General features: G+C 41.0%; 1 protein-coding gene across 7 annotated transcripts in view; it reads right to left on the reverse strand.

The window, feature by feature from the left end:
* The window catches only part of herc1 (HECT and RLD domain containing E3 ubiquitin protein ligase family member 1), a 273,938-nt gene extending 259,061 nt beyond the window's left edge, over nt 1-14,877 (reverse strand). For 6 of the 7 annotated variants that reach the window (XM_072282232.1, XM_072282231.1, XM_072282229.1 and 3 more), the window contains exon 1: nt 14,796-14,877. The gene's annotated coding sequence lies outside the window, so the exon portion shown is untranslated. Of the gene's footprint in view, nt 1-5,773; nt 5,858-14,795 lie in introns of all 7 variants that reach the window. The other variant, XM_072282228.1, reaches the window with a different exon arrangement.
* Nucleotides 14,878-18,222: the final 3,345 nt, after the last annotated feature.

Genomic DNA, 18,222 nt, shown 5'->3' on the forward strand with positions numbered 1-18,222 from the left:
CTAGTAGGCCTAATATCTGCTGTTTGGAAAATGCTGGAGTGTGACCAGGATACATTGAAAATCATAGTATGCTTTGATAGATACAACATTAAAGGGAATTAGCATTGGTCAGGTGTAATTAAATTGTTTCAGCATGTAACTGGCAGATTAGTCAGAGGTAGATGTACTGTATTTGGACTTCCACAGGATCACATTGAGATTAATACAAGTACAGAAAAAGGACTGGTTAACTGCGAGAAAGAGACGACTGACAAACAGGGTGGTACAAGAATCAATGCTGGGACCAAAGTTACTTCCAACTTATATTAATATCTTATTATAAATAATCAGGAATATTGTATCAAAGTATGCTGACAGTGCAAAAATAGATTGGAAAGTATGTCATGAGGAAAATGCAAACGTTTGATTGGTTAATATCCCTCTGCAATGAGTGGGCAAAAGTAAGACATGGTGGTATTGATTTACTATTGTCACACGTACCAGTCTTACATACCATTCATCCTGATCAAACCATTACATCATCACGCTAGAACAACGTCAAACAATAACAAGTGTAAAAGTTACTGACAAAGTGCAGAGGAGATAGACAATAAAGTGCAAGATCATAACAAGATGGATTGTGAGATCAAGAGTCCACCTTATCATACAAGAGTCTGACAACAGTGGGATAGCAGCTGCCCCTAAACCTGGTGGCATATTCTTTAGGGTTTTTGTATCTGCTGCCTGATGGATGACGGGAGAAGAGAAGTTATCTGAGATGGGTGGGATCTTTGATTATGCTGGCTGCTCTACTGATGCAGTAGAGTGCAGAGAGGGAGGCTGGTTTCCATGGTGTGCTGAGCCTTGTCCACAACTCTCTACAGTTTCTTGCAGAGTAGTTGTCAGATCAAGCTGTTATGCGTCTAGATATAACGCTTTCTATGTGCAGCAATAAAAGTAGTAAGGGTTGACAGGGACATGCCAAATTTCTTAGGTATTCTGAGGAAGGAGAGGTGTTGGTGAGATTTCCTGGTCATGACAGTAACGTAGTTGGACCAGGACCAGCTACTGGTGATGTTCACTCCTAAGAACTTGAAGCTCTCAACCTCAACACCACTGATTTAGAGAGGATGATGTGCACCAGCCACTTCCTAAAGTCAATCACCAACCTTTTTGTTTAGTTGACATTGAAGGAAAGATTATCATGAAATCATGTTACCAAGTTCTCCATTTTCCTGTACTCAGACTCAGCCTTATTCCGAGCTCAGCCCACTGTGGTGGTATCACCTGCAAATCTGTAGGTGGAGTTAGAGCAGAATCTGGCCGTGCAGTCCTGAGTGTAGAGAGAATAGAATATGGGGCTCAGGATGCAACTTGTGTTTAACTGTACAAATGGAGCTCTTGTATTTAGAATAATCCCGGCAGAGGTGTTGCTGCCTGTCCTTACTGATTGCAGTCTATTGGTCAGGTAGCCAAGGATCCAGTTGCAGATGGAGTCATGCACTCCCAGGGTCCAGAGTTTAGTGAGGAGTTTGTTTGGAATTATAATATTGAAGGCACAGCTATAGCCAATAAATACAGGACACACAAAATGCTGAAGGAACTCAGCAGGTTAGACAGCATCTATGGAAATGAATAAATAGTTGAGGTTTCAGGCTGAGACCCTTCTTCAGGACTGGAAAGGAAGGGGCATGAGGCCAGAGTAGAAGGTGGGGGGGGCAGAAAGGGAGGGGAAAGGGCAGTAGCTAGGTGGTGGGTGGGAAAGATAAAGGGCTGGAGAGGAAGGAACCTAATAGTAGAAGAGAGTGGACTCAGAGAAAGGGAAGAAGATGGGGCACCAGGGAGAGGTAATAGGCAGGTGAGGAGAAGAGGTAAAAGGTCAGAGTGGGGAAATAGAAGAGGGAAGGGAGAGGGAAAACAAAACTGGAAGGAGAAATTGATGTTCATACCATCAGGTTGGAGGCTACCTAGATAGAATTAGGAGGTGTTGCTCCTCCACCCTGACAGTGGTCTCATCGTGGCAAAAAAGGTGGCCATGGACTGTCACGTAGGAATGTGAGCCCAATGCTTTCCATGGGTTCACCCTCCAGAAAACTAATTATGTCCACTAAGGTGACTGTAGATTCTGTAGGCATCAGGCTTCAGTGGCGAAATACTCATTCTCTTCTGTTCAAAACAAGCACAGAGAACACCAAGAGCATCGGGAAGCTCTGTGTTGTTGTCCATGCTACTCAATTTTGTTTTGTAACCCATGCCACCGCTACCGGCTGGACTGGGACCATCTCTTAGCATCTCATAGCCTTGCAGAGGTCATATCTTGATTTCCTGCAAAGGTCAGGCTCATCTGATTTGAATACTGCAAACCTAAGCTTCAGAAGAGAGTGGGTCTCCAGTTCATCCATGGTTTCCAGTTTGGAAACAAACGGCTGGTCCTCTTTGATACAGTCTTCTACACACCTGCTGATACAGTCTGCAATGGTAGTGACATATTCATCTAGGCTGGCAGCTGAGTATTTGAAAAAGGACCAGTCTAATGGCTCAAAGCAGTCACATAGTGATTAAATTAAATAACAAACCAAAGACAGGACTTTAATTTCCAACAAAGCTGTTGTGGAATTTAACCCATTAATAAAATCATCTCAAATTTTAAAAACTCTTAAGTCTTAATCTCGACAGAAGTACCAATTTAAGTGTAAAAATTGCAATCACTCATTTGAACTACATGTGACTGAAACAGGGTGCCATTTAGTTGCATCAAAACTGCTACTTGTAATCAGAAAAAGACAAAACATACACTGTCATCTGCAACTGAATTCAGACACATCAAATTCCCTCTCTAGTCAACGACAGTTTCTCTACTTACTCAGGAGACTGTGGAGGTTTGGCATGTTATCAAAAACCTTGGCAAAATTCTATCGATGTGTGGTGGAAAGTGTGCTGACTGGCTGCATTATGGCCTAGTATGGGAAGACCAATGCCTTTGAGCAGAACACCCAATAAAAGGTAGTGGATTCGGCCTAGGACATCACAGGTAAAGCCCTCCCAACCACCAAGCACATCTACATGAAACGTTGCTGTAGAAAAGCAGCATCCATCATCAAAGATCCTCATCACTCAGGTCTTGCTCTTTTCTCGCTGCTGACATTAGGCAGAAGGTTCAGGAACCCCAGGACTCTCACCACCAGGTTCAAGAACAGTTATTACCCCTCAACCATCAGGCTCTTGAACCAAAAGGGATAACTACACTCATTCTATTTCTGGTGTTCCCACAACTGACAGTCTCACTTCAAAGACTCCTTATCTTGTCACTTATTGCTATTTATTTATAATTTGCATTTGCACAGTTGGTTGCTCATTGATCTTGTTTACAGTTACTCTTCTATAGATTTGTAAAGTATGCCTGCAGAAAAAGAATGCCAGGGTTGTATGTGGAGACATGTATGCACTTTGAAATCATAAAGATCCCTTCAAGAACATCAAACTGACTAAACTGCTAGGGCTAGCCAGGACTACACAAGCAACAGGATGACACAAATATACTTAAAGTATCAAAGCACACAGACATTATGCCAGACTCCATCAGTACTCAACAAAAACTCTTCACATCAAGCAACAAGAAACATCCTATCAAATTACCATCATCTCTCTCTTCCAATGACGAATCAGTACTCTCTCCTTTAAAACAGTGATTCCCAACCTCGGGTTCACTGTCCCCTCAGTTAATGGTAGCTCATTCCATAAAAAGGTTGGGAATCCACATGTTAAACAATATTTGGAAGATGTGAAGGTTTTTTTTAACCTATTATTATTATTATTATGCAGGTGGCAGATCAGTGGCCGCTGGATCCTTAACACTCTGATCAATTCCATTTCCCCCTTAATTCCCTATAGTCTATTCTCTCTTTCATTCTCTTGACAACTTAAAGTAGCTGTATAAAAATGATAGAAGTGCAAAACACCCTAACCACATTTTTAAAAATTCTCCACATATACTCAAAGTGCCATGACCTAGGCTTACAGACCTCATGTTGGAAAGTTTGGGATGCTTTTCTTTTTGCACAAATGGTGCAAACATAATAAAGAATTTGTCCTTCCATAAAGAACCTTTCTCCAATTCTGTGTTCCAATGTTTTAGCTTGCAAACCACAAGAAACAGCCTCTCAGCTTCTGCCTGTCACATGCTCTCAAGAACGCTGAGCAGAGATCTGATAGAGGATTTTAAGATCGAGAGGGTAGGCAGACGGTATCTTTCTCCCCAAAGCTGAAATGTTCAATACCAGAGGGCAAGTTATATATAGACAGACACACACACACACACACACACACACACACACACACAGGAAGTGGTGGGTGCCTGGAATGCACTGCAGGCACTGACTGGGGTGGTGGCAGAGGCAGATACATTATAGACTTTGAAGAGAAGTTTAGATAGGCACATGAATGCAAGGAAAATGGAGGGATAGTGATATTATGTAGGAAGTGAGATTAGTTTAGTTAGCAATTTCATTACTAATTTAATCGGTTCAGCACGATACTGTGCGCCATAGGGCCTATTCCTGCGCTATACTGTTCCGTGTTCCATGTTCTAAATACATGTTTTAATGATCACCTTTTCTTTTACATTTCAGCACATTTCATTAACTTCAACTCCTTGATTAAATTCTTCACTTTAAGGTTCGACCTAATGTATAATATTTAGCCCATTCCATTCCTTCACACACATTTGTTGGGGATCCAATTATTAAAGGTTCTCCTATCCAAGACTGCCCTCACCCTTTCCTTTAAGAGTCCCGCCACTAATTGACCACATAGCCCTATCACCAGTTTCAATCTTCTCCAATTCTAACTTCTATCCTCCCTCCATCCAAGTCTTCCCAGATCCTTGTTTTAAGATAATTGAATGTTTCTGGGCTCAAATGGTTCACATTCTTCCATATACCAAATGCTTCATGCTTAGAAATCAGATTTTAACAGAACATACCTGCTACTGGATAACATTTCCACTGGATTACAAGCTGATTCCATGACAGAAGAAATGATCAAAACTTGAATAGAACTTTGAGCTTTTGGGGCACAGAGATTTCTTGGACAATTGCTAATTAAGCAACATTTTATTTAATTACTTGATATCCCAGTATTCATCCTGATGCAATAAGATGGCAAAGGGAAGAACCTCATGTTATTTTTGTATCAGTAAATGCAATATGGTAGTGAAATGGTGTTCTAGACTGGATTGGGATACACAAAGCCAGCGTGGCACCTTCAAGTAATATCTTATGGGTAACTGGAACATGTGGACTGGAGCATGCTGGCCTCCAAGAACAACGAGAAACTATAAGTTACCACAATGCTACCAAAGAGGCAATTCTGTAATCACTGTTCATGGGAAATCAGGAGGAAAAGCAGAACCAAAGAGGAGATATAAAATTGGAAAATACAATCAAGGAAAAAGAGGTAGTGAAATGTTGAAAATGAAAGATGAGAATCATTTGTGGGAAACATGGCTTTACAACATTGGTTTATTAGTTATGGTTATAGAACAAAACAAATCTTTCAGCCTACTGGGAAGGAGCAATTTCCAATTCATATTAATCCTATTTTAGTTTCTCCACATTCCCATCAACTTCCCAGATTCTCCCTTACACACACACACACACACACACACACACACACACACACAGAGTTGCCAATTAACCTACCACCTGCGTGACTTTGGAATAAGGGAAGAAACCCATGATGTTACGGATAGAACATACAAACTCCACACAGACAGTATCGGAGATTAGGACTGAACCTGGTCACTGAAGCCCCTTGTGAATCATATCTAGCTTCGCAAAGTGAAATTGCAGTCTCAGGAGTATTCGGTCGTCTTCTGCCTCTGATGGAACATACACAGGAATAAAGCCAGAATTAGGGTACAACACTATCAAGCAAGTATCAGCACAAGCAAAGTTTATAGATTCATAATTTAATACAACTGTGGATTAACAGTTGAAACTTGGAAGTTTCAGTATTTACATCACTTGGTATGTTCATTCTGCACTTGTTCCTAACTACAGAATTAGTGGACTTCAGATGTTCACAGTCAGCACTCTGACAAATGTGTATAAAATGACTTACCAACTGATGGTAATTTATTTAATTTCAGAATAAAATGCCAATTTTTGCTGTGTAATGAAAGAAATTACAAAGGGTTTTGAAGAGGCTGCAAAATACTTTGAACAATGCTGAAATTGCAGCAGATTCTACCTGCAAATACAAGCTAGTTCTTTCATTCCTTTCAAAACTGGTATTGAGATAGTAAGCAATTTACTAAATAGCAAGGAGTTGCGGAGGAGTGGAAGATGTGGTTATGGGATTAAAACAAAGATTTTAGACAGATAAAAGAAAGACTCAAGAATTTCAGTGAAAGTAATGCTAAGAAAAAAATCATTAAAAAGGCTTATGGCAGCTGTCTGTAGAAAACACTATTGCATACAAGCCATTTAGTCTTTCAAAACCAAAAGATCTCCTTCATTATATTCCCTCCCTCAAAAAAAAATGTCTCAATATCTAAGCCATCTGACTTGTGAATTTCAAAAATGTACATGCTCTGAATGATGAACTATTTTCATTTGTCCTAAATAACCTATCCCTTATTCTGAAATGACCCCCAGTTCAAAACTACTCTGAGGAAGCAACCTATCAGATCTACTTTTACACAGCTTCTAATAATTGTTAACTTTTAGGAGAAATTGCCTAAGTATGTATGACTGTTCTACCCACCATCTCCCCATACAATACTCATATCAATGATGGAATTAATTTTGTAAAACCAACCCCTAAGGCTGAGCACCTTCTAAAGTAAGCATGCTATTTTAAAACTGTACAAAGTACCCCAAGTGTATTCTTTACAAATTCCAATATAACGCAGTCATCCTTAGTTTAGTACTCACAGCAACTACATACAAAACATTTTATTTTGGAATTCATTAGATTCACCTACCAACTAAATTATTTATGCACGCAGACATTTACTTGTCCTTTACAGTGTTTCAAAATTTTAAAAAATTGCTTTTCTATTCACCTGACAAGTCCCACAAGTCAAGTCAATAGGGATGCATTATTGTAATCAAGCTAGCTTTGACAATATCAATGAATTGGTTCTTCAAACCTGCTGGTAATCCTTTATCATGCAGAAGTTCAAAGCAGAGTGCCTGCTTTAGGAATTGGCATGCAAACGATATGGCCTGCCCCTCAGTTCCAGACAAGTGCAATGACAATCTTGTTGCTGGATATTCTGGTCTTGCATATGACACATTTACTTGCTTCTCCTGCCTGTGTGTTAGGAAACAGGTGATGCAGCATTGATGGTTCCCACCTCTTCCACCCCGTACCAATCATAGGCTGGCCATATCTTGAGGTGTTGAGCTTCTAATGTTCTTTTCCACAGAGGGCCAGATGCAGACCTAACACACTTAAGATGATAAGTGCGTGTTGGGACAGCGAGAACAGGTTGATAAAAGATGTTTGTTTTATGGATGTTTCATGATTTGTCTAATCAAATTTCAAAGCTCAAAGTAAATTTATTATCAAAGTACATATATGCTACTATATACCGCCTTGAGATTTTGTGTTCTTGTGAGCATACTCAGTATATTCAAGAAACATTATAGAATCAATGAAAGACCACGCCCAATAGGACAGACAAATAACCAATATGCAAATAACAAGTGTTCAAATACAAAATAAATAAAGAAATAAATAATGACAATGAATAAATAAGCAATAGATATCAAAAACATGAGATGAAAGCGAGTCAATAGGTTGTTGCAACAGTTCAGCAATGGGGTGAATGAAGTTATCCCCACTGGTTCAAGAGCCTGGTGGATGAGGGGCTATAACTGTTTCTGTACCTGGTGGTGTGGATCCTGAGGCTCCTGTACCTTCTTCCTGATGGCAGCAGTGAGAAGAGAGCATGTCCTGGCTGGTGGGGATCCTTGATGATGGATGCTGCTTTCCTGCAACAGTGCTCCACATAGATGTTCTCAGTGGTGAGTAGGGCTTTACCCAATGGTAGACTGGGCCATATCTAGTATCTTTTGTAGGATCTTCCATTCAAGGGCATTGGTATTTCCATACCAGGCTATAATGAACCAGCTACATATCTACAGCAGTTCGTCAAAGTTTTAGACATCATGCTGAATCTTCGCAAACTTCTAAAGAAGTAACTGCACTTACATGCTGGACCCAAGACAGGTCCTCTGAAAATGATGACACCGAGAAATTTAAAGTTGCTGACCCTCTTTATCGCTGATTCCCCCGATGAGCACTGGCTCATGGACCTCTGGTTTCCTCCTCTTGAGGCCAATAATTTGTCTTGCTAACATTGAGTGAGAGGTTGCTGTTATGACAACACTCAGCCAGATTTTCAATCTCCCTCCTATATGCTGATTCATCACCACCTTCAGGCAACAATGGCGTCATCAGCAAACCTAAATATGGTACTTACAGTCGTAAGTGTAAAGTGAGTAGAGCAGGGGGCTAAGCACACAGCCTTGTGGTGCACTTGTGCTGATGGAGATTGTGGAGGAGGTATAGTTGCCAATCCAAAATGACTGGGGTCTGCAAGTGAGGAAATCGAAAACCCTATTGCACAAGAAGGTATTGAGGCCAAAGTCTTGAAACTTATTGATTAGTTTTAAGGCGAACGTTAGTCAATTTAGAGCATCCTGATGAATGCATCTTTGCTGTCCAGATGTTTCAGGATTGAATGAAAATCCAGTGAAATGAAATGACAGCCATCTGCTGTCAACCTGCTGTGCTGGTAGGCAAATTGGAGCAAATCCAAGTCGCCTCTCAGGCTGGAGTTGATACGTTTCATCACCAACCTCTCAAAACACTTCATCATAATGGATGCAAGTGCTACCAGACAATAATCATTGAGGCAGGTTACCACATTCTTCTTAGATATAACTGAAGCTTGTTTGAAACAGCTGGATATCTCAGACTGCAGAAGTGAGAAGCTAAAGATATCAGTGAACACTCCAACTAATTAATCAGCACAGATCTTTGGCGCTCAGCCAGCTACCCTCAGCCACTTGGGACAGATGCTCTGTGTGAGTGCACCCCTCCTGAAATCTCTGAAGTCTGCTTCAGTGAACCCTGATGATGATTACTTGTCATGCAACTTCCAAATGTGGACATGCACAATTCATGCTTGCAAACTGCAGTTCAGTGACCCAAGTTGGAATGCCCTTGGTCTGGAGTGGAGAAAACAGAATTTTCGATTTGTCCTGTAGATTAATTCTACTCCTGAGGGAACCTTATTTATAAATGAGGCTCACAAGAGAGAATGAAAAAAAGTGAGGGGCTTGACATAGTCTGTCTGGTCTAAGATTGCACTATTCTGGGCCTATTGGTCAGAATCAGAGTCTGTATGCCCTCATGTAGGTGACATACGAAGTCATAGAGCTCAACAGCACAAAAACAGGCCCTTTAGCCCATCTAGTGTGTGCCAAACTACCCAATCCCATTTAGCTACACCCGGACCATAGCCCTCCCATCCAGGTACTTATCCAAATTTCTCTTAGATGCTGAAATCAAACCCACCTTCACCACTTCTGCTGGCATCTCGTTCCACACTTTCACTACCCTCAAGAGTGAAAAAGACCCCCTCATATTCCTTTAAACATTTCATCTTTCACCCTTAAACTCTGACCTCTAGTTCTACTCTCACCCAACTTCAGTGGAAAAAGCCTGCTTGTATTTACCCTATCTGTACCTTTTGTAAGCTTATATACCTCTATTAAATCTCCACTCATTCCCCTCCGCTCCACGGAAGAAAGTTCTAACCAGTTCAACTTTTCCCTATAACTCTGGTCCTCAGCTTTGGCAACATCCTGGTAAACTTACTTTGCACTCTTCCAATCTGATTGATAAATTTCCTGTAGGCAGGTGACCAGAAATCCTAATTAGGCCTCACCAATGTCTTAAAAAAATTTCAACATTACATGCCAAGTCCAGAACTCAATATTTTGATTAATGAACAACATGTCAAAATCTCTCTTTATAACCCAATCTACCACTTTTAAGGCAATACAGATCTGTATTCACAGATCCCTTTGTTCTCAACACCTCTCAGTGCCCTAACATTCACTGTCTAAATCCTACCCTGGTTTGTCCTCCCAAAATGCAATACCTCACACTTGCCTGCATTAAATTCCATCTGCAAATTTTCAGCCCATTTTTCCAGCTGGTTCAGATCCTACTGCAAGCTTTGATAGACTTATCCACTGTTCACTATATCCCAGTCTTGGTGTCATCTGCAAATTTGCTGATCCAGTTTACCACATCTATCATCTAGATCATTAATGTGGACTCAGCACTGATTCCTGTGGCACACCACTAGCCACAGGTTTCCAGTCAGATAGACAAAAAGTATTTGGCTTCTCCCATGAAACCAAAGTTTAATCCTGTTTACTACCTCATCCTGAATGCCAAGCAGCTGAACCTTCTTGAGCAGCCTCCCACCTTGAGCAGCCTTGTCAAAGGCCTTGCTGAAGTCCACGTAGATAACATCCACTACCTTCCCTTCACCAACTTTACTGGGAAACACATCAAAAAAAATCCTGTAAGATTGGTAAACACAACCTACTATGCACAAAGCCATCTTGACTATCCCTAATCAGGCTTTGTCTATCCAAATACTTGTATCCACTTCCTTAGAATACCTTCTAATAATTTACCCGCTGTTGATGTCAGCTTTGCCAGCTTACAATTTCTCTGCTCATTCTGAGAGCCTTTCCTGAACAAAGGAAAAACATTAATTATCCTCCAGTCATCTGATACCTCACCATGGCCAAGTACATCTTAAATGCCTCTGCTAGGATGCCTCCAATTGTAGGACTAGCCTCCCACAAGGTCCACGGAGACAGCCTGTCAGGACCTGGAGATTTCAACATTCTAATCTGACTCAAGACAGAAAGTATCTCCTCTTCTGTAATCCCTACATGGTCCATGACCTCACTGCTGTTTTGAATTAAAGACAGGTTTCTGATAGCAGACAAATTTGGGTATGTTTCACTATCCCTCTTGATCAATGGAGTGAAAGTCATTGAAGGAGGGCAAAAAGGCAATATACACTGTTTGGTACTGTTATTTCTATCCCCCATGTGGTAAAGATTACATCCATTGTGCCTCTAAATGAAGAAAAGCTCACCAGTCACTTAGAGAAATTTTTTGAGAAGGATTCTTACAGCTTCCCTGTAGCAAACAGCAGGAAAACATCTCTAGACATCAGAGTTAGAACTGCATTCTTACTTTAAGAATCATATCTCATATGTCTCATGGCATATCCTTTTCTTCCCAGCTATAGGAACTGTGGTTGTAAACTTATATCTAGAGTTCCTCCCAGCAGTTTTTCAAACTTCACCAGGCATACAGACAGATCTTGTAGCCTTTATTTGTCAGCTTGTCGTATGGTCTTTGAATTTGTTGTTGGCATGACTGAATAGCTAGTGGATGAAGTCAAGGAGTTTCACATCAAAATCAGGATCATGGTGAAATTCTTCAAAGTGCTCCTTTCTTTCCCTGCTAAATTCCTTGCATATCAAGTATGCTGCTACACGAACTGAGAAACAGTTTTATCTTTACGCATTGTGGCATGGTAAACAAAAACAAAACTGTCAAATGACCAGCATTTTTTTTCCTTTAGAGGCACCCAATGCACAAAACACTATGATATAAATGGAAGTATTTTCCAAAACAAAGTATACCTGTTGATTCAAGCTGGAAGGTGGCAAAACAACAAAGCCATTAGTGGCACATATAATTAAACTGATAAAACAATTCAAAAACCACCTCCATTATGGGGAAAGTCAAATTATTCACTTTTCAAACCCAATAATTTCAGCCATTAATCAAGTTTTAAATCATAAACTTGATCAAAAAAAACATTAGATGTGAACAATTTTCTTTATCGTTACTTTGCTAGAAATCAATACTTCAAAATTTTTAAATTTCAAGTAACTTATTCCACATGGTCATCAGTTTGAAGTATTAACTCCCTCTTTCTTCATCCCACTCTCCAAGGCATAAACAGAACAACTTTAATACTCATTACTTATATGAATTGCAAGGACAAATAGACAAAAATCCAAATCTGGGAGGATAGGCTTATGGCAAAGAAGAATAGGTTTTAATGGCAACTGTCAAACAGACAATGATGCCCAGAGAACTTGATTGAAATAATGAATAATTATTTCTTGCTTTCTAACAGCAAAAAAAAGGTCATGCTGTCTTTCAAAGACTATGCATAACAAATCATAATTCCTACATGCTCATTCAACATGGCAATGCCCTTCAGGGAAAAAAAAATCTACATTACAGTCATAAACAAAAAAGACGAGTAAATTGCAGTCAGCAAGCGATTTTAAAATGCAGCAAATACAAAATTGGCTCCAGTTTTTGTTTCACAAACTAGAAAAAAATCTGCAAGTGCTGGAAGTCAAAATCAAACACACAAAATGCTGGAGAAGCTCAGCAGACCAGGAAAAAAAAAGAGTAAACAGTTGACTCTTCAAGCTAAGACCCTTCACCATGATTGATTTCTTTCCCAGAGATACTGCTTGGTCTGCTGGGTTCTTCCAGCATTTTGTGTGTGTTACTGCTGTTTTTGTTTGCTCAATTATGACATGACCATCATCATAGCAAGTGTTCATCTTAATAATGCATTTTAAAAACAGTGCATCTTCACGATATTTTGAGAATGCTGTTTACAAGATGCTACGTGCCTGTGATGCGGCTGAAAGTTTTCCACTGCACCTGTGCACACATGCACTTGTGCATATGACAATCAGCTCAGCTTTGACCTTGCATAGCTGAACCATCATTTCAGTGTCAGTCCCCCAAAATGTTAAGTTACCCTGAAGCATACATTTACTGTCAATTAAGAATGTTTATAGACTAGCCAAGGTTGAACTTTTGACATGCCAAGCAACTATCAAATTTAATAGCATCCAACATGGGAACTACCCTGCTTCATGACCTGATGTTCGCACTGTAAAGTCAAAATCCTATACTCAAAGTTTCCTGAAAAACCGATGTGAAGATACTGTATAGCAAATAGCAAATTACACATTTGAAGTAGCATAAGAAACATTGATGCCAAGTCTGTTAATTATGCAAATCAATACTAACACAAAACCATAGAATTCAGATACTTTGAGATTAATTACAGTAGCTTCCAATAATATGGCAAAATAGTTCAAAAAACAGTGATCAGATGCCAATACCACCACCTATTCAAATAGATGCAAAAAGCAATCCAGAGGTTTTTCCCATCTTTTCTCAAACACAGATTACCCAATCTAGTAACGCACAAAATATTAAAAAAAAAGCTTTAAAAGTCTGCCATCCCTTCAAATAAATTACCTAGCTAGACTCCGGATTCATTTTTATGGTAACTAATTCAGATACAAATTGTGCTCCAAACATTGTAATTAAATCATTAATACAACTGCTTAGTCCCACTAAACAATATTTAATAAAACTCAAAACGATGATTTCCCCCTTTTCACCATTCCTTTTGAGCTTTCCATTTTATTTTTTATTATAAATACATATAGTATAAGCAAAAGATAGAAAAATCCCTCAAAACTGCAAATCAAGTGCACTTAAAGTCATGCATATTTCAAAATTGTGAACAATTTGCTCCCCCAACAAAACTAACATCTAATTTTGATAACGTCATTGGCAAGGAACCTGAACAGAAACAGAAAGAAAGCTTCTTTGCTGAAAACTTCAACAAGTCAGACATGTTGCGTACTGTAGCAAAAAAAATTCTTAAGCCCATACAATGCCTATCTATCTACACTTAATAACTAAAACCCATCTCGCCATTGCAAATTACGGCAAATACAATTTTGGCAGTATGGAAGCCGCATATAAGTGAATGCTGTCCATTAATAATTTGCTGCACAAACATACAGAAATACGTTTGCACGATACTGGCACGATGTACGCATAACTGTCCCGACCCAGATATTTCTTGGCAGTCACACACACAAGCATAATCTTGCAATGTCATGCAAAATCTAATAAAAGGCAATCGGAATCATTTGACCTTTATGTTTCTTATAGTTTTGCACGTTTAGTTGTGTTCTAATTTGCAAAGCACCCAAGCCAAAAGGCTTTTAAGTAACAATCACTGTGTTAGAAACGACCCTCGAATTGGATGACCGTGGTGGTCAAAGGCTAGATATCCTTGCCAACATGCATGTTCCGAAATACATCTCACATTGAACATTGAAAATAGGCATGCGGAAGGATCATATAACTGTCATAGTTCGTTAGCTAAGAATTAAAGTCAGATTTGTAATCAGATTTTAATCATCAAAATAAACAAAAAAAACTACAATACTCCTCTTAGGCCATGTCTGCATACCTTGTCAAATCATTTCATATTTTGCCCCCACCCCCACAGCATTTACAAAAGGGGCAAAGAGAAAACGGAATGGAATTTGGCAGACAATATCGCCAGGAATCATTGTCTTCTAATGGGCAATAGAAGCAAGTGCTTCTTTCAATTATAAAACTGACTACAGTACAGAAGCCCAGCAAGCAGCGCAGGATTTTTGTTTAATGGGGCTCCAAACCGGGTGACAACCACCCACGGCTTTCAGCCCAATTAGACATTTGGAGGAAAAACAGGACGACGTCAACGCTGCTGTCAGTGCCGGCCGCCGCATGCCGGCTCAGCGGACCTGGTCCTAACGGGAGAGAGGACCGCAACCACGCACCACTTTACATGCAATCTCCCCGGCACGAGTACTTACAGCCGCCCGCCTTGCCCAGAGCCGCTGCCCTCCCCGCCTCGGCGGCAGCGCAGGGGTTAACAGACCGTATTTACCCATTCCACATCCGGGAACCTGCCGGAGAGCAGTCGGAAGGAAGTGCGACACGCAGCCCCTCCCCCCTTTGGTTCAACAGGGCAAGCCGTGCGCTCAGCAGTGCGCATGCGCAGGGGGCCGACGGCTGGGTTCAGCTCGGGTTTTCCTCGGGCGCATGCGCGCTGGTGTTCGGCGGGCTCGATGAGGGGGTTGGGTGATAGTGAGAGCTCCTGACAGGACGAATCCCTCAGGTTATTGTGGAGGCCTCAGATTATCGATAGCATTTTCTGTTTTTTGTCTCTTTGTTTTCTTTTACGTCAGTTAGTGGAAATAGTTTCTGTTGAGACGAATTCTGTAACTGCAGATGGGGCGGGAGAAAGATGAAAGTGCAGGTTGAGGTTGAGCACTTGTGCCCGGGTATCACTAGAGAAACCTACAAAAAAGGAGTGAATAAGTTGTGTGTTAAGGAGGTTATAATGTGTGTGGAATCCGGTTGCATCTTTGCGGGGGTGCAGCAGTGTTGGAGTTACTGTAATCCAGTGGCCCCCAACCACCGGGCTGCAAAGCATGTGCTACCGGGCCGCGAGGAAACGATATGAGTCAGCTGCACCTTTTCTCATTCCCTGTCATGTCCACTGTTGGATCTTGAACGCACGCGAGTTCATTACCCACGCGTCGTCCATGTCAGCGCGGGAAGGAGATCAACTCCTCGAGCTTGCAGATGACAGTGGGCTGAAAAGTATATTTGATATAACATCTCTGCTGGCATTCTGGATCAAAGTCAAGGCTGAATATCCTGAGATTGTCACAAAAGCACTGAAAACGTTGCTTCCATTTCCAACATCATATCTCTGCGAAGCGGGGTTTTCTGCATTGAATGCAATGAGAACTAAATTGTGGAATAGACTGGACATAAGGAACCCCCTTCGAGTATCGCTGTCTCCCATTACCCCTCGATGGCACCGTCTTGTTGCAGGAAAACAAGCCCAGGGCTCCCACTGATTCAGTGATATTGGTGTGTTGCAATGATTTCATATGTTCATAAGGGGAAAATATGTGCTGTGTGTTTAATGTTAAATTCATTAGATAAACCCTCTTAGAAATGAAATTGAGTGTATTAGCCACTTATAAGTGACTTATTTGACTTATCACCTATATTCCTGTTGTGATTAACACCCCACCACCGGTCGGCCGGTCCGCAAGAATATTGTCAATATTAAACCAGTCTGTGGCGCAAAAAATGGTTGGGAACCCCTGCTGTAATCTGCTGCCCAGTGAAGGGCACGTCAGTTGCCCCACAGTATGAGCGAATATCAACATCTGACCTACAACCAGCCTGCTGAAACTACTGGAACAGCGCTGTTGTGGAATCTGAAGACCTACACTCAACATTTTAGGATCAGCTTCTCCCCTTCACCATCAGATTTCTGAACAGTCCTCTGTATTCCTCTTTTGCATTATTTTTTAAATCATAACTATTTTCTATGTTTTGCACTGTACTGCAAGACAACAAATTTCATGACAGACATCAAAGTTGCTGGTGAATGCAGCAGGCTAGGCAGCATCTATTGGAAGAGGTACAGTCGACGTTTCAGGCTGAGACCCTTCGTCAGGACTAACTGAAGGAAGAGTTAGTAAGTTGTTCACCAGCAACTTTGATGTTTGTTGCTTGAATTTCCAGCATCTGCAGAATTCCTGTTGTTTGCATTTTTAAAATTCACTACTGCGAAGCCTCTTCCGGTGATGCCTACACCGAAGAAGTTTAGATCCTCTCCTCTTACTAGCTCTTCCTTCAGTTAGTCCTGACGAAGGGTCTCGGCCTGAAACGTCGACTGTACCTCTTCCTAGAGATGCTGCCTGGCCTGTTGCATTCACCAGCAACTCTGATGTGTGTTACTTGAATTTCCAGCATCTGCAGAATTCCTGTTGTTTGTGTTTTTAAAATTTCATGACATATGTCTGAAATAATCCGATTTTATTCTGTTCTGATCTTACTGAATTCCAGATCTGTGGTTATCTGTTCTGAAGCTGTTTCCTCTGCTGTTAGACTCTCCCACCTTAGGGAATATCCTCTCCACATCACTCTGTCAAGGCCTTTCACCATTCAATAGGTTTCAGTGAGGTCACCCCACATTCTTATAAATTCCAGTGAATACAGACCCAGAGCCATCAAATGCTCTTCATATGCCAAGCAGTTCAAACCTGGAATCATTTCTGTGAACCTCCTTTGAACCTTCTCTGGGATATCTTTAACCACCCACTTCAGCAGTCTGAGGTACCCACCTGCTTCAAGCAGGCTTCAATTATACTGGTGTCTAAGAACATGGTAATCTGCCTCAATGGCTATCTTCCAGTGGCACTGAGATGAGGTGCTTTGAGAGGTTGGTGATGATACATATCAACTACTGCCCGAGAAGTGACTTCTGTTTCGGTTTGCCCCACCAGCTCAACAGGCCCACAGCAGGTGTTATCTCATTGGCTCTTCACTCAACCATAGAACATCTGGACAGCAAAGATCCATCAGGATGATCTTAATCAACCACAGCTTGGCATTCATACTATCATCCCTTCAAAACTAATCCGTAAGTTTCATGACCATGGCCTCAATACCTCTCACAAATTTCTGCAGATGTACTATGGAGAGCATTCTAACTGGCTGCATCATTGTCTGGTATGGGGGAAGGTTGGGCTGCTGCACAAGTTCAAAGTAAGCTGTAAATTTAGTCGGCTGCATCAGGGACACCAGCCTCCATAGTCTTCAGGACATTTTCAGTGAGCGGTGCCTCAAAGAGGCAGCATCCATCATTAAGGACCCCCATCACCCAGGACATGCCCTCTTCTCATTGCTACCATCAGGAAGGAGGCACAGAAGTCTGAAGACACACACTCAATGATTTATGAACAGCTTCTTCCTTTCTGCCATCCAACTTCTGAATGGACATTGTACCCATGAATTCTACCTCACTACCTTCTTATTTATTTTTTGTACTAATTTAATTTAACTAATATACTTATTGTAATTAAGTTTTTTTCTCTATTATGTATTGCATTGTACTGCTGCCACAAAGTTAACACATTTCACGACATATGCAGAACCCTGATTCTGATTCTGAATCCTTATGCAATTGGATATTTGATTTCCTCACTTGCAGATACCAATCATCTCCACAATTTCCATCAGTACAGGTGCACTACAAGGTTGTGTGCTTAGCCTCCATGCTCTACTCTACACTTATGACCGTGTGGCTAGTCAAAGCTCCAATTCCATATTTAAGTTTGTTGACGGCACCACAGGCGTTGGCCAAATCAGCATATAAGAGAGAGATTGAATATATGGCTGAGTAGTGCCTCAAAACAACAACCTCTCACTCAA

The sequence above is a fragment of the Mobula birostris genome, chromosome 18, assembly GCF_030028105.1.
Source record: "Mobula birostris isolate sMobBir1 chromosome 18, sMobBir1.hap1, whole genome shotgun sequence".
Lineage (NCBI taxonomy): Eukaryota > Metazoa > Chordata > Chondrichthyes > Myliobatiformes > Myliobatidae > Mobula > Mobula birostris.